The sequence below is a fragment of the Cavia porcellus genome, unplaced genomic scaffold (genome assembly GCF_034190915.1).
Source record: "Cavia porcellus strain 051 isolate PalLab524CR breed Dunkin Hartley unplaced genomic scaffold, mCavPor4.1 scaffold_25, whole genome shotgun sequence".
In the NCBI taxonomy this organism is placed as follows: domain Eukaryota; kingdom Metazoa; phylum Chordata; class Mammalia; order Rodentia; family Caviidae; genus Cavia; species Cavia porcellus.
Genome location: NW_026947508.1, coordinates 42,355,805 through 42,378,407, shown reverse-complemented (window position 1 = coordinate 42,378,407; position 22,603 = coordinate 42,355,805). Strand labels below are relative to the sequence as shown.

Here is a 22,603-nt window from a genome sequence, read left to right as displayed (position 1 = left end):
ATTAATCAAGTTCCCAGAAATTCATCTCAGGAACAGAATATTAAAAGCTGTTAGAGAAAAGAAACAGGTCACTTATATAGGAAAACCCATCACAACCAAGGCAGACTTCTAACACAAACCATCAAGTCAAGAGGAGCTTGGAGTGAAGCATTTCAAATCCTGAAAGAAAACAGCTTACAATCCAGATTGATGTAGCTTACAAAACTATCTTTCAAAATTGATGGAAAAATAAGATACTTCCATGATAAAGAACAACGGAAGGAATTCATGACCACCAAACCAGCCCTACAAAAAATACTGAGGGACATTCTAGAGAGAGATAAAGATGATCACGGTTCCAGGAACAGCAGCAGAAGGGTTCGCCAAACAGGGCAGACCGCTGAACAAAGGGAATCATGGAGGGCCAACAAGAGGATATAGCATGGCAGAGACAAGCCAATGCATGCTGACTGTAACCATTAACGTAGATGGACTCAATTCAAAACTAAAAAAAACCCAGCAAGAGTGGATCAAGAAACAAGATCCAACAATAGGCTGTATACAAGAAACAGATTAACTTAAACAGATTAATTTAAACACATTTGAGGAAATTCATAGACTGAAAGTCAAAGGAGAGAAAATAATGTTCCATGCAACAGGAAACCAGAAAACAGCAGGGGTAATTTGCCAATCAGTCTTAGAATGGATAAGAAAGATGTGGTATTTTCATACAATGGAAAGCTACTCATCTACAGAGAATAATCTTGAGGCTCTTATAGGTAATGGATGCAACTTGAAACCATGCTTATGGGTGAAATGATTCGGACTCATGGGTGAACATTGTGTTATCTTCTGGTGTAAAAAATTGAAAGAGTTAATGGAATCCAAAATGTACAATAGATTTTATGAAATTTTTAGGGAGCAGACATGTAAAAAGGGAAGGTAGTAATCACTGTTAATTTCCTATCATTTTGTTTTGAATTCCTGTATTGTTTTTATAGTTTTGTTAGCTTTGGTTTTATTCTGTCTTGTTCTCTTTGATTTTACTGTGTCTGATGGCATGGGCAGCTGTTTTGAAGATAATGGGATGTATTATGGTAGCTATTGTTAATTTCATCTAATCTGTTTTTGAAGTGCTGTAATGTTTTCATTGTTTTGTTTTGATTGTATTTTGTTTGATTTTATTTTGTCCAATGGTATGGACAGCTTCTTTTTTTTTCTTTTTTGTGGTACTGGGGATCGAACTCATAGCCTTGTGCTTGCCAGGCAGGCGCTTACACCACTGAGCTAAATCTCCAGCCCTGGACCGCTGTTTTGAAGAAAACAAGAGACATGGTAGCCATTGTTGATTTCCTGTTATCTTGTTTTGAAGTCTTACATCCCTTTCATTATTCTGTTCTGATTAGCTTTATTCAGTTTGTTTTGTTTGGTTTTAGTCTCTTTAAAATAAAAAGTTTTATGCTTTAAATAAAAAGGTTAAATTAAATGTTTAATGTCATTATTAATAAAAAAATAAACTTCTCCTGAAATGTTGTCATTAACTACACCCCCAAATTTCCATGGCCAATTGTTAATCTGCTAGTATTTTGGTTAAACTAAAAAAAAAGTGGTTTAGATCATTGTAGTCCACTTTGAGAAAAGAAAATACAGTCTACCATGATTCTTTATGTAATAAATTGCCTATGACATGTTATTTGTCCTTTACATTGTTAGACTGTAAATTACTTATTTTTTTATTCTTTACATCTTATTTGTATTGTCGGTTGGGCTGAATACTTAGAGATGATAGCATGATAATTTATAGTAGTATTATAAAAAAGTATATATGTTTTGTGTTTTATTATGTTTCCTGTGTGATTCTACAAGTGTGATTACCTGAAGTGCTATGAAACCTGTATTTCTAGACCCTAGCATTTGTGTGGTACATGATAGACACTCAATAAACACTTTTAGTAGATTTGTTACTAGTTTTTAAGTTACTATTCAAGTCTTGTGTGAAAATTTAAGTATGTAATAAATTTCTGATATGTTAAATGTGTGCTCCCTCTTGTGGATAGAAAGAAGAATGTGAGCTCTTAAAATGAATTTATCTAGATCTTTGTTATCAAAAGATGTCCAATGTACAATGTGTAAAAATTTAAAATTTTATTTTTTGGAGAATATTAATAAAATTTAATCAATAAATGTTTTGGTTTATATACTCATTAAACATAATAATTGTTGTTAGGATATCTTTTTAAAAATATCTGTATAACATTTATATACTAGTATGTACCAAATTATGATGTTTCGGTCAATAATTGACTGCAGATATAATGGTGCTGATATAAACTAATAGTAGCACTGGAAAATTACTGTTTACCAGTGATGCTGTGGCTGTTGTAACATTATAGTGCAAACTATACTCCTTGTTTGTGTTGATGCTGGTGTAAATAAACCTACTGTGTTACTAGTAGTATAAAAAGATAGCACATACAATTATGTGTGGTACATAATACTTGATAATATAATAGACAACAATGTTATGAGTTTATGTATTTGCTGTACTATACTTTTTACTATTTTAGAACAGCTTCTACTTTTACAGCAATGTTTACAATAGTATGCCTTGTAAACATTGTCAATAACTTCAGACATCTTGTAATGATAGGATGTGTTAATTGCATCCAGGGCACATTGACACATGCCATCTAGGTTTAAGTACATTCGTTGGTGTTGTACAATAGCTTATTTCTCAGAATGTATCCCTGTTAAGAAGGTACAACTCCTCTTACATAAAAATTTAATCCTTGTTTGAATCATCTGTCTCTTCTATTTTTCTTCATGAAATAACTTTTCAAATTCTAAAACTATGAAATATTTATTGTTGGATAGGCTGTGAGAGTATTGTTCAGTGTTTGATTTTCCAATAATGGTGGGAAGCATTCCTTGTTTTGATAAAAGGAACACTGACTTGATCATTTTGATAGCCTTTACAGTTTGGAAGTCAGAATACCTAATAAGATTTTTAAAAAATGCAAAATGCTTTTAGCTGGTATGCATGCTTGTAAGCCCAACACTAGGTGGCTGAGGAAGGAGGATTAAGTGCTAGCCTGGGAAACACAGTGTGAGAAAGGAATGAGGTAACTCAGTGCAGAAACCTAGGGATCAGTCTTCAGCACCCAACAACAAGAGCAACAATGATGACTAAATCAAAATAACCCCCTCAAACCCATAATACTTTTATTTGCAACTATTAAAATGAGCTGGAGGTATATGTGGCTCATATACCAGGTGCTTCCCTTCCATGTGTGAGGCCCTAGCTTGGGTCCTTGGCACCTCCAAAGGGGGGAAAAAAATCAAATATTAATACTACTCATAATAAAAGCAGCTATACTTTGGGAATACTTTGATATGGAGGATAAATGTTTTGAACAAGGTGGACAAGAGTCATGAAGACCAGACAAATTTTATGTATATATTATATATTATATATACATATATATAATTATATATATAAATTATATGTATGACATTTTCTGCATTTTTTTAAAAAGGAAAAGCTTCTAGAAGTAACACATAATTCTTTCTGTGCTAGAGATCAAGCCGCAGGGCTTTTGCACTAAGCTACATTTTTAGCCCTTTTAAATGTTTTTGTTATTTTGAAGAAAAGTCCTGCCAATTTCTTAAGTTACCCTGACTAGGTAGAACTTGTGATCCTCCTGACTTTCCTAGGGTGCGTAGGTTACATGAGTGTGCCATCATGCTTGGCTCATACTTAATGAAGTTGAAAGACAGAGTCTGCCAAAAAAATACAGAGTCTGAAAAGTGTATATACCCTTTAGCAAAGGAAATAAGTACATGATTTTTCAACAAATGGTGTTACTTTTATATGGGGAACCCTAGAGTATGTTGTATATTGCAGAAAATGCACAATACTGTTGGCTCTTAAAGAAGAAATTGAAAATTCATGTGCAGCAATCTCAGTGACCCAGGGTACCCAAGCAGCAGTTCGTCATACTAATAAATATCTAGAAGCTATTGGTCATGACTTTGAACACCTCTTATAAATGTAGAGGCCAAAAGTAACTTATATTAATCTCATGATGACTCAATAAATTTAGTAGTAAAATATTTATACAAATGTTGCTGAGCTAGTGATCATTCACAAATGTTCACAAGTGTGGAACTGAAAGCAGAGTGCCTAAAAAATGCCTCAAGGACATAGAGCACTAAAGAACGCCCTGAGGGCGTAGAGTGCTGGAGATGAACAGGTGTACCTGTCCCCTTAAGGAGCAAGTTAAGCAAAGGGGCATCATATGACAAATGTATAAATAAATGCATTGCGGTGGTTGAGCAGTCTTCTTGTTCCATTTGGGGAAGGGCTCCACTTGACCCCAGCTTTCTGTGTCTATTTTCTTCATCTTCTCCTCTGTGGGTCTCCCTACCTTCCAACCTGGAGAGCTCTTGCAACCATGGTGAACAAGTTTTCTTTTCCTGAAGTGTATACATTTTTTGGGTGAACTATGTATATGGAAGAAATTTATCATGTCTTCAAAAAATTAAACATGGGATTGCCATATGATCTGGCAATTTCACTTCTTGTTATATACCCAAATTAATGAAAAGCAAGGATTTAAACAGATATTTAGATTCTTGATAGTCTTTCTATATATACCTGTTACTTTCCTAGATACCTTCATTTTCTCCAGTTATTAGAAATTGACTTTCTTTTGGAGAATATTTTAAAATAGAACCACTGTTTTGACCATTTTAGAAAAATTGTACTGTATGAGCCAAAGATAGGTAATATGCAATAGAAGTACACTATCACATAGATGTTGGAGTGTACTTATTTACTGGATTGGTAACTTATTTTTGAAAATCAGCCTGTGTGCATGTTCCAGATTCTTACCTCAGAAAAACCACAGTTTATCTGTCATTAACCAAGTAAACAAAAACCCAAAACTTTGAGTGTATACTATTCAGAGAACAAAGAACACAAATCCTGAGTATAATTTGATGAACTGGTACAAAATGAACACATGTAATTAACACTCAGGTTAAAAAAATCATATATATATATAATATATATATATATATATAAAATAAAGGGAACAGAGATTAGTAGGTAGACACAAAAAGAAGAGTATATAAAGACACAGGGAGAAAATGACCATTTCTACACCAATGAAAGAAGCCTCTGAAGAAAGGCCCTCTGCTGACACCTTGATGTTGGATTTGTAGCTTCCTCAATTCTGAAAAATACATTGGTATTGTGAAAGCCAAGAGCAAGAACAAAGAAAAAAGAAAATGAAATAAGCAAATCCAGCTGCCTTTCCTTCTAGTCAGTATCTGAGATCATCCAGAATAATCCAATGTTTTTGACTACTTCTTTTACTCTTAATAAGTGGCTTCTTTCTGTGTTGCCCCAGCTAACCTAAGCTTCTTCAGTGTTCCTTATACTTTAGCGTCCTCATTAGCTGGACTATAGGTTCATGCCTATATTGTGTCTAGCTTCCATTATTTTGATTTCTGTCATCTGTCTGCATTCGTTTTACCGGTTTTAAAAATTTACAAGCCTAAAACTATATATTGGGCTTTTTATTGTGATAAAATAACATTCATTGTTTCACCATTTTAAGAATATGAAGTAGTATTGAAAAATGCAAGTTTATGTTTTAAAAATTTGTTATAAAAAAAGACGCGTTGCCATTAATCCTTCTCAGAATATTCCCCCTCACATCCAACAGGCTTAACCTGTTTTTCTTGTCACTTTCTGAAGTTCTAAAAGTCTTCTACTGTGAGTGTCTTTAGTTGCTTTGTGATCTCCTAAATTGATTCAAAAATGTCTGCCTTCCATGGTGATTTTGATGTTAGTGCTGATCCAATGAATAAGGTGGATAAGTATACTGTTACAATTTTACAAGCCAGCTTTTCCATTGAATGCTTGATTTGATTTGCAAAACTGGGTTGGGAGTTTTTATGTCTTCGTGTATGAGCAAAATTGCCATGAATTTGCAAGAATTCTTGGTTAGTCTTCTGCCCTTATGCAGTGGAGTGAGCCAGGAGATAGTGACAGTGTATGTGAGATGCAGTAGTACTTGGTGTGGACCTAGATTTTTTGTTTGTTTGTTTGTTTGTTTGTTTTTTGAGACAAGCTCTGGCTACTCAGTTCGACTGGTCTTAAATTCTCTATGTAGCCAACACTGGCGTTGAATTTGCAGTGATCTTGTCCTGCTTCAGCCTCCCGAGCTGAGATTACAACTATGTGCCACTATGCCTGGCTTTGTACCAGGATTTTTTTTCACTTTCTTAAACTTTATTAAAGAAAAAAAGTAACTGTGGTGGTAAATTTCTAGAACATAGTCAGTGTTCTTAGAGTCCACCCTCCAAAGTGAGATTTGATTGCCAAATACATGCCAGAAGTGTATAGTTCCCAACTATACATATAGGTAAGAGGCTGAAGTCTAAAGTGTTCATCTTCCAACTTTCCCCAGTCTGTAGTCTGTCTCTGGATTAGCAGTAATTGCCTGCACAGCTACTATGGCTTCATTAATTTTTGTCTGTAGCTCTCTGATTTCTTCTATATGCAGCAATCGCAGAATTTGAGCAGCTTTATTATGAACTGCATCTACTGTGTCAAAACCAAGAATTTGTTTGTTTGAAGCAACAAGGAAACTCTATTTTGATTTGTTTTACCAACTGCATACTGTGTTAGGCCTCCTGAACCAAAATGTGAACTGCCTTAAGCATTACCATCCAATTACCATGGTAATTACCTGAAGGAAGTTAGCCAAAGCCATTATGCCAACCTTAAAACTGATTGTGTATAGCCAAATTGATCAGTGGTTCTGCATTTTAAGTTGCATTTCAGTATTTTTTGCATTGTCAGGTGATAAGTCCTTGTATTTTTCAACATTATCTCTATATTCAAGTCTAACAGCTAAGCCAAGCAGCCAGTCAATTGCTTCTTGTGGATCCTGAATCTTGAAAGGACAGTCAATGTTTCTGAGATACTTTTCAAAAAACTTAGGCCAGTCACTGCTGGGGATATTTCTTAAATTATGTCTGTCTTAAATGTGGGAGTGTCTAAATTTCTGTTCTTTAAGTCAAACAATAAAATTTCTAAATTCTGTTTTATCTTTGCAGTTGAAGCCAGCAGGGTTGTGATAGTTGAGAGTCATCAGCTTGTGTTGGAACATGGTCCCTGCTTCTCCCTCGCATTCCCCAGGCCGCCCCTGGGAGAGGAGAAGCTAGGGTGAGCCTGTACCTGGACTTTTTTGAGGGCAATAATTCTAGCTTTTTCTTGTCTGCCTGCCAAATTTTGCATAAATTTTGAGTGGCCATTACTATCCTGAAACTATGTAGGGAAAGAATTTTTAGAAATGTAGTTTTAGCTTAACTATGTTGTTCTAGTATGAAATCTGGATATCTTATTTGGCTATTCTTATTTTGTTTCCTTTTGATGTAACAATTCCAGTATATGTAGTTTACTTAATACAGTCTATTGAGAATTATATAGTACCATTTCATATATATTCTAAGGACTGATCAGGATGCATACTTTTATTTCCTCCTAAATTTAGTTTTACTCTTGTGATATATTTTACTTCTATGTATGTTGTAACATCATAATTTATTGCTATTTTGTTGTGAGGTTAAATATCTTTTAAATAATAAAAAAATCAAGAAAAGTTATATTTAGTATTCCTGGCACTTTTCATTTGTTGTATAGATTAGGTTTACATCTGGTAACATTTTTCTTTAGTGGAAAAATTGTACTGTTTGTTGCATCCAGATATCCAGATCTTTTGGTGAGAGATTCTGTTAGCTTTTGTTTTTCTATTCTGCTTTCTCATTATTTGTATGTTTACTTTTTGTTAAGGAGTTACAGGCAGTGCTGAGTAACTGCTGGGCATGTTAAAAGATTTTGGTAGAGAATAAAGAATGTAAAGAATTATAGGGGAATTAAATCCTTGCCATTTTATAGTTTTTTAACAAAAATTTTATTTAAAGAAAGACTAAACAAAACAGAAAACAGGTAGAAATAGTACATACTTTGAAAGAAAAAAATAAACAGTAAGAAATCACTAGTTAATGATTACATATTTTCCTCTTACAAATAGTTATTCAAGATACAAAAGTGGAGCATATAAAGTGGGGATTCAAACAGCGAAACTGCAACCAGTTCTGGTCAACTATTCAGCAAAAACTTAGTAATATGATTATCAATCCTATACACTTAAACATATATACAGTTGTCCATATCTTCATTTATGTTGAGATTGAACAAACTCTTGCAGGCTAAAATCACTCTTAACAAAGAGTAATACTATTGCTGGGTTTCACATTATGACACTCCAGGATCAGCACTGGGTACTTTAGTGTCTCTTTTTCTTCATAGTATTTGTTCATTTCATCATCTTCAGTGTAGTTGCCTATACTCTCAGACTTTATACTATCAATAGTATCAGTTTTGAATAAAATTTGTCGATACCAAACAAACCAGATTTTACTAAGATCAGTCATGATAAAACAGTATAAGTCATACAGGGCTCCAGATTAAGTTAATAGGAAATGAAAGATGATTACTGTGCTATATCCTGATGTTTTTGGGATAGCTGTCTGTGTCCTTAATACTAATGCAAGTAGACAAACTGGGACAGAATAAAATCTATCTAAGCAGAGTGATGTGAGTAATATGGGTTTTAATTCTTGATACACTATTAAGATGTTGATCTTCTGCCGTCTTTTTTAAGACTATCCCTCCCCTTTCACTCTCCCAGGGAATATTGTGCATTTTTGGGTTTTACCAAGACCCTCGGTTTTAGATTGGGGGGCAACCTGCTATTTACTTAAGTGCTTCTGAACTTTCTCCCTCCTGGACTTCATCACTAATTGTATTCCTTTACCTATTAAAACCTGTTTTTCCCACCTATCCACAAATACTGTCTAGTTGCCCCTATTACTCTGGTTCCCTGTCACATAAAGCATTGTTTTCTCATATTTGATTTTCTGTCCATGTACCCTTTTTTTTTTTTTTTTTTTGCCGGGGATTGAACTCAGGACCTCGTGCTTGCCAGGCAAGTGCTTATGCCGCTGAGCTAAATCGCTGGCCCTATGTACCTTTTTTCATATTAATTATATTTCCTATAAAGAGCATCTCAGTGGACCCTACCTCCTGATCAACTCTACGTGTGATTCTCTTTTCTTTAAATTTAGTGTGTCAAGGCCATCTATATTAGAGATTATAACCAACCTTCTCTGCCTCTTTTTTTTGCCATTGTCTGCTTGGCTTCATTCTGCTTTCTGCTCCATTCTTTGAGGCCTCTCTACCACTGTTCCTGGAATCTTGGTACTTTTTTCTTTCTCTCTATAATGCCCTGCAGTATTCTCTGTAGAGTTGGATTGGTGATTGCGAATTTCCTCAAATCCTCCTTGTCTTGGAAGGATCTTGTTTCTTCATTACTTTCTAGAGACAGTTTTTCAGGGTGTATCAATCTGGGCTGGAGGTTATTTTCTTTCAGGGCTTGTAATATTTCACTCCAGGCTCTTCTTGACTTGATGGTTTGTGTTGAGAAGTTATTATTCTGATGGACCTTCCTTTATAGGTAATCTGTTTCTTGTATTTAACAGCTTTTAATATTCTGTTCTTACATTGAATTTCTGGGATCTTGATTATTATATGCCTGGGTATAGCTCTGTTTTGGTTGTAGGTGGCTGGAGTTCTGTATGCCTCATACATCTGAATATTATTTTCTTTTCCTATGTTTGAGAAGTTTTCCTTAATTATTTCTATGAATAGCCTTTGTAGTTCCTTTGTTTGTACCCCTGCTTCTTCATTCACATTTTTTATTCTCAAGTTATAGATCCTCTTGTTGTGTTCTAGCCTTTGTATTGTTACTGCTTGTTTTCTGGTTATTTTTAGAAAGTTTTTTGTTTCATAATCCCACATTGCAAACCAGTTTGTATAATCTGTCCTTAGTTTCTTTCAAGCAGTGTTGCCAGCTTTCAATGGAGCTTTTAATTTCCTGGTAATCTCTTTGAGTCTGCTTCATGTACTCTATATTTTCTTTATATATTTTTTTAAAATTTTATTTAAGGAGAAAAAGAAAAACAACAGAAAAAGGGTATAACTTATACAGAATTTCAGTAAAAATAAACAGTAGGAAATCACTAGTTAATAGATTACATATTGTTATCTTAGCAATAGTTGTTCAAGTTACAAAATTAAAGCTTATAAAGTGGACTTTCAAACAGTGAGACTGCAAACAGTTTTGTTCAGTGATCCAACAAAACTCAGTAATGTGGTCATCTATCTTATACACTTAAATATACATGAAGTTATATCTTTTAGAGCACTTTCTTTTCCTTTCTTTTGTACAATGACAATTTCACATTTTGGGTTTTATTACTCCCACAGTTCTTATTACTTTTTGTTGAAGAGAGCAAAACCAAATGTGACGTGATAGAACAGAGTCAGTCAAATCAAAAGGATGGACATAATAGATAATGTAAAAACAAAATACTAGGTGATCAACAATGGATACCATTCTGCCTCTTGCCATCTTAAAAAGAATTGCCTATATCATCAGTTATAATAAAATTGAACAAAACAATAAAGAATAAAACCAAAACATTAGAGACATTACAGGACTTTAAAAGAAGATAATAGTCAACCAGAATGGGCGTCATAATGAATCTTATTGTCTTCACAGTTGTTGCCTATACTTTCGAACTTGGTACTATCAAGCAAGGCAGAATAGGGGAAAACCAGTCAGAACCATATGGTGAGAGCAATACAGGGTTTCAGGTTTTTTAATAGGAAATCAAAGTGGGTTACTATATCTTGCTATTTTTTATTTTTCCCTTAATTAAAAAGATAAAAATAAAAAAGTAAATAATAAAAAAAGGAGATTGAGATAAAAGAGGACATAATAACAAAACAGCGCAGGTCAAAACATAACCATTTAAGCAAAATAGTGTTTCACCACCAGATATCGCGACATAAAAGTAATTACCACAGTGTCTCTTTCCTTGAAATCTTTGAGTATAACGTCATATACTGTCGCATCAAACATATCAAGACAATGTAAAACTATTCAAGAGAATGACAATATTACAGGGTATTTAGAACCAGCTAACAGAAAATGAACAATGGTTTCTGTTATAATCTCCTTGTCTATAAAAGTTTTTGCTTATATTATCACATATAATAAAATCCAATAAGATACAACCTGTTAAGAACGATGGAGACAGAAGAATGAAAGCTTGATGGAACTTCAAAGCAAGATGATATTAAGTCAGCTATTATGATGTCTTATTTTCTCCAAAATAGCTGTTCCTACCATCCAATCTTCTCTGCTCATTTCTGTTGAGCTCTTTTTCTGTTGTTTATTGTCAGTTTGTCTTCTTCATTTCTCTTTCTGCTCCATTCATTGTGGCCTCTCTGCCACTATTTCTGGAATCTTGGTATTTTCCTTTTTTAGAATATCCTGCAGTATTCTCTATAGAATTGAATTGGTGGTTGCAAATTCTCCTAGTTCCTCTTTATCCTGGAAGCACCTTGTTTTTCCATCAATTTCTGGGGACAGTTGTGCAGGATATATCAATCTTGGCTGGAGGTTATTATCTTTCAAAGCTTGAATTATTTCCCCCCACGCTCTTCGTGGTTTGATGGTTTGTGCCGAGAAGTCTGCTGTAATTCTGATGGGTGTTCCCTTGTAAGTGATCTGTTTCTTATCTCTGACGGCTTTTAATATTCTGTTTTATATTGGATTTCTGGAATTTTGATTATTGCCTGGGTGTAGCATATGCCTGGGTGTAGCTCTGTTTGGGTTGTAGGTGGTTGGGGTCCTGTATGCCTCATACATCTGAGTATCTTTACCTTTTGCTAAATTAGGGAAATTCTCTTGTATTATTTCTGTGAATAGCTTTTGTAGTCCATTTGTTTGTGTCCCTACTTCTTCTTTTATGTTCTTAATTCTTAAGTTATAGATCCTCTTATCATCTTGTAGCCTTTGTATTATTGCTGTTTGTTTTCTTGTTATTTATTTATTTATTTATTTATTTGTCTTTTTCGTTTTTATCGGTACCAGGGATTGAACCCATGACTGTCTGCTTGTAAGGCAGGCGCTTATGCTGCTGAGCTAAATCCCCAGCCCCATTTATTTATTTTTTGTCTTTTTCCTTTTTATCAGTACCGGGGATCGAACCCATGACTGCCTGCTTGCAAGGCAGGCACTTATGCCACTGAACTAAATCCCAGCCCCTGTTTTCTTGTTATTTTTAAGAAGTTTTTATTTCATGCTCTGACATTACAAATCTGCCCTCCAATTCAGATAATCTATCCCTAGTTTCTTTCAAGCTGTTATGCCAGCTTTCAATAGAGTTTTTAGTTTCCTGGTAATCTCTTTGAACCTGCTTCACGTATTCTATGTTTTCTCTATTTTCTCCATCAAACAATTCTCCCCTTTTTTCCTGTTCTTCCATTCCATCATCTTTTTTTTTTTTTTTGGGTGGTGCTTAGCATTTCTCTAACTATTCTGCTCATATCTTGCTTTACTTCATTAAATACTTCACTTTTGAACTCTTCTATGAGGCTCCGAAGATATCGCTTTATGTCTATTGGTGCCGTGTTGATATTGCATATTTTCTGTCCTCCTTTGCATTTACCTTTCCTATCGGTGTTCTCAGGATTGGGGACTGAGGACTATTCTTGTTGCTCCCTCTTCTCATACTTTTTGTTCCTTCCATACAAGCATATATAGGAGGCCCAGTCTTTTTCTTTGTCAGTTACAGTTTGTTTGAATCCGCCAACTAGGTGTTCCCACCTACTGCAGTGCACTAGGGAGACACAGACCTGGACAGCCTCTGCTGGGCGCCCTCTCCAGGTCAACCTACTGAAGGCTTCATTGCTAGGGTGCACCAGCAGGTGCTGGGACCTGGTTTGGGTTAGCCTACTGGGTCTTAGTCAGTGGCGTCACCCAGACCAAGTGCCCCGCACCAATTCCTCTTGAGAGGGGAATATGCGACTAAAGACACTGCAGCATCCTGTTCTGGCTAGTCTGCCCAGTCCCAGCATGTCTTTTGCGGGAGCTTTCTACTCTATGGAAGGGTCCCCGTTCTGCTCACTCACCGCAGGTCAGTACAGCGCTCCCTGCCAGTCCGCTCTCAACTCCGTTTGTGGATTCCCACTCTCAAAGAGCTTTTGCGCGTCTCTCTCCCTGCCATGCCAATTTGTACGCAGCAGCAGCAGCAGGAAATTCAAATCTTGGCTTTCAGTGGCTCAGGTTCCAGCTTTCATGCTGAGATTTTATCTGTTCCTGTTATAGCACTGCGATTGCATTTCCAGTTGGTTTCTCTCAGCTTAGTTCGTTCCTGGGTCTGCAGGGTATATCTCCCCTTGATTAGGACTCCTCGCATGGCACCATTCCTGGATTCTAAGCGGGGTATGTCAGAGAGCCACCATAGCTGCTGTTTTCTATCCGCCATGTTCTCCCAGAAGTCTATTCTTTCTTTATATTCTTCATCAAATGGTTCTCTCGTTTGTTCGTGTTTTTCCATTCTTCTGTCTGTGGTGAGAGGTGTCTTCTTGAGAGGTGCTTAGCATTTCTTTTATTAATCTATTTATATCTTGCTTTACTTGGTTAAATATTTTACTTTTGAACTCATCTAAGAGGCTCCAGAGATACCTCTTTATGTCCACTGATGATGTGCCTGATATTGCATGTTTGCTGTCCTCAGTCTCCTTTGTATTTACCTTTCCTTGATCGATGTTCTCATGGTTGGAGCCTGGGGACTTTTTCTTGTTGCTTTCTCTTCCCATATTTTTTGTTTCTTCCAGTAGGCCCTAGTTTCTTTCTTTGTTGGTTAGAATTCTGAAGCCTGCTGGCTCCGTGATCCTGCCCACAGCAGTGTGCTATTGAGGTGCAAACAGGCACATGTATGCTTGCCCCTCCCCTTCAGGTCAGTCAACCTACTGAGGCTTTCACTGTATTATTGTGCGCTGCCTCACCTCCAGGACAGTCAACCTGGTGAGGCCTTCACTGCGTTAGTGTGCGCTGCCAAGTGTAGGGAACTGGTTTGGGATGGCTTATTGGGTCTCAGCCAGGGGCATGACCCAGGCCAAGCTCACCCTACCAATCCCGTTTGGGAAGGGAGCAACTGACTGAAGTCACTGCTGCCCCTTTTCCTTGCCAGTCCTGCCCGGTCCCAGAATGTTGTCTGTTTGAGCCCTTTTTCTGTGGAATGGTTTTATTCCCGTCACTCACCGCAGGTTGATGCGGGTTCCCTGCCAGCTCAGCTGGTCCTTGCTGACCCCCAACCTCAGTGTGGCTGCGTTTCCAGTGAGTCAACATAGTTGGGTTTTGGGCAACTCAGTAAGTTGTGGCTGCGCAAGTTCGGGTGCTGCAGCGGGAGCACTGAGCCTTAAGCTGTTCCAACAGTAGCACTAGGACTGTTTTGATTGGTTCTTCTCACCTTAGTTTCTTCTTGGATGAGAGGATTCATCTCCCTCTGTTCTGGACTCCCCACCCTGTGTTAGTTTGAATTCTAAGTTGACTATCTCTGGGAACCTTTGTAACCTGTTGTTATCTGTCTGCCATCTTTACCCTCTCCCATTTTATAGTTTTATTTTGCCTCCTCCCCCTCTTTTTGTTCATTAAAAAGTTCATTTAGTTTGCGCTTTATTTTTTTTTTTTTGCGGTTATCAAGAATTGAGTGCAGGCACGGCTGCACGCGGGTGCTGCACTGCTGAACTTTATCCTTGTCTTCCCCCTCCTCACCCCTGCCTGCTTTTTTTCTCCCAGTACTGGAAATCAAACTCATTTTCTTGCATTTGCCAGTCAGATGTTTATAACTCTGAGCTAAATCCTTGGCCCTCTCCCTGGCCCTTTTTAGTTTGCTTTTGATAAACAAAAATATAATTTTTTTGGTTGTGGGGATCAAACTTATAACCTCACACTTGCCAGGATGTGCTTGTGCTACTGAGCTAAATTCCCAGCCTCACCCCCCAATTTTTTTGTTTAAGTGAAATTCCCATTTAGGTGAAATGCATTCATTGGAAGTGGTTTGATGTTATAATTGTATATGTCCTGTAATCGTCACCTTAATAATGACAATAGAATGTTTCCATCTTTCCAGAAAGATTCCCTTGTGCTATTGCATTTGGTCTCCATGCCTCATAGGAAACCACCGTTTTCATTTCTTTTTATAATTTTTTTATTTTATTTTAAGAAGAATAAAACAAAACAGAAGAAAGCAAATCAGAACAGAACAATGCAAGCAACACAGGACTTTCATAACAAGACAACAGGAAATTAACAGTTGCTACCATAATGTCTCTTATTTTCTTCAAAATAGTTGTCCAGACCATCATACACAATACAGTCTAACAAAACAAAATAGTATAAAACCAATAAATGAAAGCATTATGGGACTTAAAAACAATGACTACCATTTTCTTCAAGATAGCTGTCCATACCCTCATGCACAGTGAAATCAAATAATAGAAAAACAGACTAAAACCAATCAGAACAAAAGAATGAAAGCATTACAGGACGTCAAAACCAGATAACAGGAAATGAACAATGTTTACTCTAGTGTCTCATTTTCTTCAAAACAGCTGTTCATGCCATCATACATAATAAAATCCAACAAAACAATAAAACCAATTAAAAGAATGAAAGCATTATAGGACTTCAAAACAAGATAATAGAAAACCAACTATGATTACCATAATACACCCCATTATATTCAAAATAGCTTGTGGATACCATCAAAGTAAAATCTAACAAAACAAGACAGAACAGAATTGGGGCTGGGGATTTAGCTCAGCGGCATAAGCACCTGCCTTGCAAGCAGGCGGTCATGAGTTCGATCCCTGGTACCGGTAAAAAGGAAAAAGACAAAAAAAAAAAAAAAAAAAAAAATTTAAAAAAAAAAGACAGAACAGAATGAAACCTAACAAAATTGTGAAAACATTACAAGAGTTCAAGACAAGACAATAAGAAATTAACATTGGTCACCACCTTCTCCTTTTAGGTGTTTCCTCCTTTATCAGTTTTATAGTATCTATTGTATTTTTGAATCCCACTAACGCCTTCTGTTTTTTATGCTAGTGTTCACATTGCATGAGTTCAAATTGTTTCACCCATGAACATGACCTCCAGTTACATCCACTTACCTATAAAAACATTGAGATTATTCTACTTTCCAATGGATAGCTTTCCACTGTATGAAAATACCACATCTTTCTTACCCATTCTGTGATTGATGGGCAAATTACCCCTGCTGTTTTCTGGTTTCCTGTTGCATGGAACATTATTTTCTCTCCTTTGACTTTCAGTCTATGAATTTCCTCAAATGTGTTTAAATTAATCTGTTTAAGTTAATCTGTTTCTTGTATACAGCCTGGTGTTGGATCTTGTTTCTTGATCCACTCTTGCTGTGTTTTTTTTTAATTTTGAATTGAGTCCATCTACATTAATGGTTACAGTCAGCATGCATTGGCTTGTCTCTGCCATGCTGTCTTCCTGTTGCTGGTCCTCCACTTTTCCCCTTCATTCAATTGCCTGTATTGTTTGGCAATCCTCCTCTGCTGCTGTTCTTGGAACCATGGTCATCTTTATCTCTCTCTAGAATATTCTTTAGAACTCTATGTAGGGTTGGTTTGGTAATCATGAATTCCTTCAGTTGTTCTTTATCATGCAAGTATCTTATTTTTCCATCAGTTTTGAAAGGTAGTTTTTCTGGGTAGATCAATCTGGCTTCGAAGTTGTTTTCTTTTAGGGTTTGAAACACTTCACTCCATACTCTTCTTGACTTGTTGGTTTGTGTTGAGAAGTCTGCTGTGATTCTAATTGGCTTTCCTTTACAGGGGATCTGTCTCTTTTCTCTAACAGCTTTTAATGTTCTGTTCTTGTGCTGAATTTCTGGAATCTTGATTATTAGATGTCTGGGTGTAGATTGACTTTGGTTATGGCTAGTTGGAGTCCTATATACCTCACTTACCTGAATGCCAGATTCATTTCCCATGTTTGGGAAGTTTTCTTCTATTACTCCTGTGAATATCCTTTTAATTTCATTTATGTTGACTCCTGCTACTTCACCGATGCCTATCACACATAAATTATGCTTCCTTGCATCATCTTGCAGCCATTGAGTTGTTATTTCCTTATTCTGTGTTATTTTTAAGAGATCTTTCTTTTCATGATCACTAGCTGCAATCCTATCTTCAAGGTTTGAAAGTCTGTCTTTAGTCTCTTTCAAGCAGTTTTGCCAGCTTTCAATTGACTTCTTAATTTCCTGGATCTCTCTTTGAATCTGTTGCATGCATTGTAATTCGTTTCTACATTCATTCAAGGTTTCCATCATTTTCCTATGCTCCTCTTTTTTGGTCTATGTCTTGTTTAGACCTGCTGAACAATTCTTTCAGTATGTTTGTGATTTCTTCTTTTACCTGAGACATTATTTCTGATTTGACTGCTTTTACAATCTCGTGAAGTTGTTTCCTTTCTTCAGTTGGTATCCTCTCAGAGATTTCAGGTGTGTGACTTCCATTTTCTTCCATGATTGTCTCTCCCAGACTTACTGTGTGTGGGCTAGAGGTCTGAGTTTGCCTTTTGCTCCTTCGTTTTGACATTCTCCTGGGTTCCTCCCAACAAGCTGGTTGTGGAGCCCTCAGCACTTCCCACGTTGGCTGCCCCTAGACAGTGTAGGGAGATGAGACAGGCACCTGGGTTTCTCTAATTCCAGATTTACAGGGAGGTAGCAGGGCATGAAGCAGGCTTCTCCAGAGCTCTGCAGCTACTGTGGCGCTTCCCTGATGATCAGGGGTGCATGGATGTGGGTCTATTTCTCTCAGCCTGTGTTTCTACACTGGAACTCCCAAAATGGTGGCAGACACACAGGGGTGTGTTTGTCTGATTCTTCTAGTGGCTGCCTGAGGGAACCAAGGGCTTCCAATGGTGGCCTATGTGTGCACAGGGCTTACCTGGCTGTATATCCCTGCTTCTACTAGCTGCCTGCAAGAAGGAGCCTTCCAGTGGCAGCTCCCTGAAGGTGAAGGTGGATCTGTTGGCTGCCTTCAGGCTGCCTTTTGGCGGCAGCACATAGCAGACAGAAATGGATCTATCAGTCTCCCGCAGCCTGCACTGGGCACACAGAAGAAAGAGCCTCCTGGTAGTGGTACTGGGCAGGCAGAAGCAGATCTTCTGGCTCTCTCTGCGCATGCTGGGTGCGTGGAATAAAGGGCTTCCAGTGGCAGAGCCTGGCAGGCAGATGCAGGTCTTCTTGCTCTCCCTGCCCGTGCTGGGCACACAGAGGAAAGGGCTTCACTATTCTTTTCATCCATATAAAGGTTAATATTGCTTAGTGGTTTTCAGATATATAAACCTGCTAGAATTTTTATTGAAGACAATTGACATACTGAAACTTCTGAGTCATAATTGTGAATATTGCTCAATTTCTTTAGATCATTTTTAATTTACCTAATTACACAAATAATAACTACTTGTTAAACAATTAGGAGTTTTCCTTCCTGAGAATCACATAATAAAACTTGTCTGAGATGAAGTGTTTGAAAAGCTTAATCTAAAATGTAGAATTGTATGCAAAAATTGTGCACATATACTTAGAATTAAATACCGATGGTCAAGTAAGAAAAATAAGATTTAGCTGGATGAATTTTAAACTGCAATGTGAAGCAAAAATATCGGAGAAGATGAACCTAGAGCCCTCTGCACATGCTGCTTTGGCCTAGGTTTCATTTGCCTTAAGGCTTAGGTATTGATTCCCTCAAAAGAGGAACTCGCCAGTGATTTAAACAGTCAGTTCCAGTAAAACATGGTGTGTATTAGAAAAAGTTGAGAATGAGCAGGATCCTGTGTGAAGGTGAAAAAGTTTCCAGACTGATGCTGGCCTATGAGGGCAGGGGAAATACTCTTAGGAGAAGGAGTTCAGCAGATAGGACACCAGCTAGGAAAAGCCAAACCCAGACAGAGTTAGGATGATCCAGTGAAGTACAGGATAAGATGAATCCTGGGGCTGGGAGCTAACAAAAAGCTAGGCCGCAGATGGGGAAAAATGGCCAAGGTCAGCGCTTCGGTGGCCTGATGAACTAGGGTCCTGCATTAAACTAGCGAAATCTACCTGTGCAGGAATGTGGTAATGACAAGATGATACACAGCTAGAACTACCAACCATTTATTCATATCCCCTGATGAGTACCTTTGTTCTGTTTGTGTTGCTCATTTTAGAAAAGTTATGATTAATGATGTTTGCAAAAGTATGTTTGCTACATACCCCAAGTTTGTATAAGCTCACTTCTAGTCAAAATTTCCTGCTAAACTTGGCCCAGAGTGGTTTAAGATGTCATTTTTATATAGAAAAACACTTAGCCAAAATATCCCCTTGGCAACTTTCTTGGATACCCTCATAGTACTGGCAACCTTCTGCTTTTGCTCTCCAATAAATGCTTTTGCTCATTTCTATCTTGATTATCTACCTTGTAATATTTTTCTGGGTTGAGAGAGAAACCCACCAGCTGGATGATAACACAATGGAGTTACAAGAAGTTAGGATGCCCCCTTAAGAGTTGTCCTGCCTGAGACAGGAGTGCCAGGACTTTATACAACCCCAAGAAATGATCACTGGGATAAAATTTCCTTGTATCTGAAAAGGATGCACGAATTTTGATGAAGTGGCTTGGCCTGCCTGAGGAAAATTCCCATGAAGGTAGTCAGCTGGGAAAATGTAACTATAAGTGCTCCCAGCAATATGGGGAACAGGTGTTTCTGTCCTGGAAGGAATATCAGGTTGGCTTATCAAAGCAATATATATCACCCAATGCACATTCATTGTATAATGAGTTTACCTAGTCTGCCTTTCCTAGTTACACCACAGCTCATTTAAAGATTTCAGGTAATCCTTACAATCTCCCTTGTTTTGTCATTTTAGAAAAACATTTATGTCAGTCAGTATAGCTCAGCTCATAACAGATAACATTTCCTCTGAAATGTCTAAGGCCTTATTGTATTGCCATGACCAGGTCAGACTAGGAGTCCCCAGGCTGGCTGTGTGGTATTCCTAAAGCTGAGATAAAGAATCTAACCTACTTTTTTGTAGAGTAAGTTTATATGCTCACTGACTCCCATTGTAGAAAATGAAGTTTTCAGGTCATGTCAGTAAAACAGATGGCAAAGGTTTATTCGGAAGGGATTTTAATATGTATTCAAGAGTGGAGTATAAGGACTCAGGGAAATGAGCCCCACTGTTTGGAGCTGAGAATATTTAAATATTTTTTTTTTGTTTTGAAACAAGGTCTCACTACGTAGGTCAGGCCTGTCCTTGAACTCACTATGTATCCTAAACTGACCTTGAACTCACAATGATCCTCCTGCCTTAGCTTCTTGAGTTCTGGGATTACAGGTGTGCACCACCATATATGATTATTTATATATTTTGGAGGATGGAAGTCGTGGAAGACTTGGTCTTCGTCTGGTGGGTGAGCTGCGGGATGGCTATTAGATAATCTTTGTGTGTTTTGGGTGTGTTCTAATTTACAGGTGATAAGGTCAGTCTGTGGCCTTGGTTTTGTGGAATGACCCACTTGCAGTAAAATAATGGTCCACTCATATTGAAAATCCTAATTTGTAGATGAAAAATTAGTTTACTCATAGGTAAAAGACCGTTTGCAAGTTAAAAGGGAATGATTAAATTCACTTTTGAGTGAAAGGGAATTTCCCAGGCTTACTTTGTTCTGGGAGAAAGAAAAAAAAATAATCATGAATAAACTGGGTTTATGTCCTGAAATCACAGCTTTCATTTTTAAAATTACGATTTTCCTTTCTCTTTTTTATGCTTACTTTTTTTTCTTCTATCCTATCTCACTAGCCATATTACATTTGTCATCTGACACCAAGATTTGGCCAAGGAAATGCAAATGCAAGATTCTGTGATCATGGAAAGGTATGTATCTCCAGTTTGCAACAGTTGTATACGTTTTTGAAAATGCCCTAGATTGTACTGTTATTGGATTCTGGGATGCTCCTTCCAAAGATGCTAAGATGCTTTCTAAGGTCTTGCTATCCTGAACAAAGGATTGGTAAAGACAAGCAAAAAGACAGCAAGGTTTTACATTTGTTAAAAGTATTAAAGACAGAAAAAGAAATGTGGTCTGTTGAGTCAGCGTGGGTCAATTAGCAGTAAGAAAAGAAATATGCTCTACTGAGTAAGAGTGAGCCATTAAGGAAGCTTACTGTGGCCAAGAGCTTAATGGCAGCCATATTTTGTATCTCTCACTCTTCATGTTGATGTCAGATCTAGGCTGTTCTGTCAAAAACCTACTTGGTCTCTCTTGAGAAGAACTGAAGGTAGCACTTGCTGACTGATCTCATGTGCTGGGCTCTGAGGACTGCTTTTCTGAGTATACGCCCTGGAGCTGCCTGATTCACTGGTCATACCTACTTGTTCAGCAGGTTTGCCATGCCCTAATCTCCTGTTTCACTTTCCCCCTGAGAGATATTAACTCCCATAATTCTTTTTTTTTCTTTCTTTTTTTTTTTTTTTTCCGGTACCGGGGACAGAACTCACGACCACCTGCTTGCAAGGCAGGTGCTTATGCCACTGAGCTAAATCCCCAGCCCCACTACCATAATTCTTTATAGGTTGCTGAGGGCATGGCAGCCTCTGTCCTCATATAGCTACTTCTAACTGAAAGGGGTTATGGATCCTGTTTATGGGGGATTGTGCTTTCTCCAACAACTTTGGGATCCTGGGATGCTGCAGCTCACCAGCAAGGTCGAGAAAAAACCGTCAGAAGACAATAAGAAAGGAATTAGTGTCTATATGTGGAGAAGTGTTGAAATGCTTGTTTAATGGGAGAAAGCTTGGTGAATTTGTCAGGGGAGTCATGGGTTACTGTCTGAATCACCATCTGAAGCCTTGAATAGGTCAACTCTACTAGTGGGTTGAGGATGCAGAGTCCAAACTTGATGTGGAGCATGTCAGAATATTTCCCAATCTGTCTAAGAAGGTGAATTATGACAGATCTGGCAATTGGAGACATTAAGTTTTATTTTTAATTTTTTGGAGTAGATAGCATGATGAAAAAAGCAGATAAATTATCAAAAGCCTGAGAACAGTAGCGTTAGCAAGGTTGCCCATAAAAACAAGAGCCTCAATACAGTGCTAAGCTGATTACTTATCTGCACCCAGAATAGTACTAGAGTCTTGCCTTTTGAAGAGAAGCCTCAGATGTTCCAAAGATTCACAGGAGTAGCTGTCTTTTAACAAAGGAAATGGTCTGAGATTTTCAGGATTATTGTAAATACATAGTAGGCAAGCTTTGACAACAGATTATATGGTCCCTGCTAGTCCAAGTCCTGTGAAAATCTGAGCAACCATTTCCCATGCTTCATAAATGGAAAGAACTGTGAAGGATTTTTACAACCTTCTGCTGTGTCCCTTAAGGAAAGACCAATTAAATGGTTTTCAGGAACTGACAATAAGGCTTGGGTTTTGAGGGGCTATAAGGCTGCTTTTCTTATCTATCAGAAGAATTAAAATTTCCAGAGGAGACATCACACATGTCTCTTTGGTGTTCTTTGCAATGAATAACAGCAACCTGCTTGGGAAGAGA

At 37.4% G+C, this 22,603-nt stretch overlaps 1 protein-coding gene and 1 pseudogene across 13 annotated transcripts in view; one reads left to right on the top strand and one right to left on the bottom strand.

Annotated features, from left to right (window-relative positions):
• LOC100713782 (sodium/glucose cotransporter 4) overlaps positions 1-22,603 on the top strand; it is a 145,855-nt gene that overhangs the window by 23,215 nt on the left and 100,037 nt on the right. For all 13 annotated transcript variants that reach the window (XR_010043172.1, XR_010043169.1, XR_010043170.1 and 10 more), the window contains exon 2: positions 20,857-20,931. The gene's annotated coding sequence lies outside the window, so the exon portion shown is untranslated. The remainder of the gene's footprint in view (positions 1-20,856; positions 20,932-22,603) is intronic.
• On the bottom strand, positions 6,438-7,163 carry LOC100735500 (RNA transcription, translation and transport factor protein-like; annotated as a pseudogene).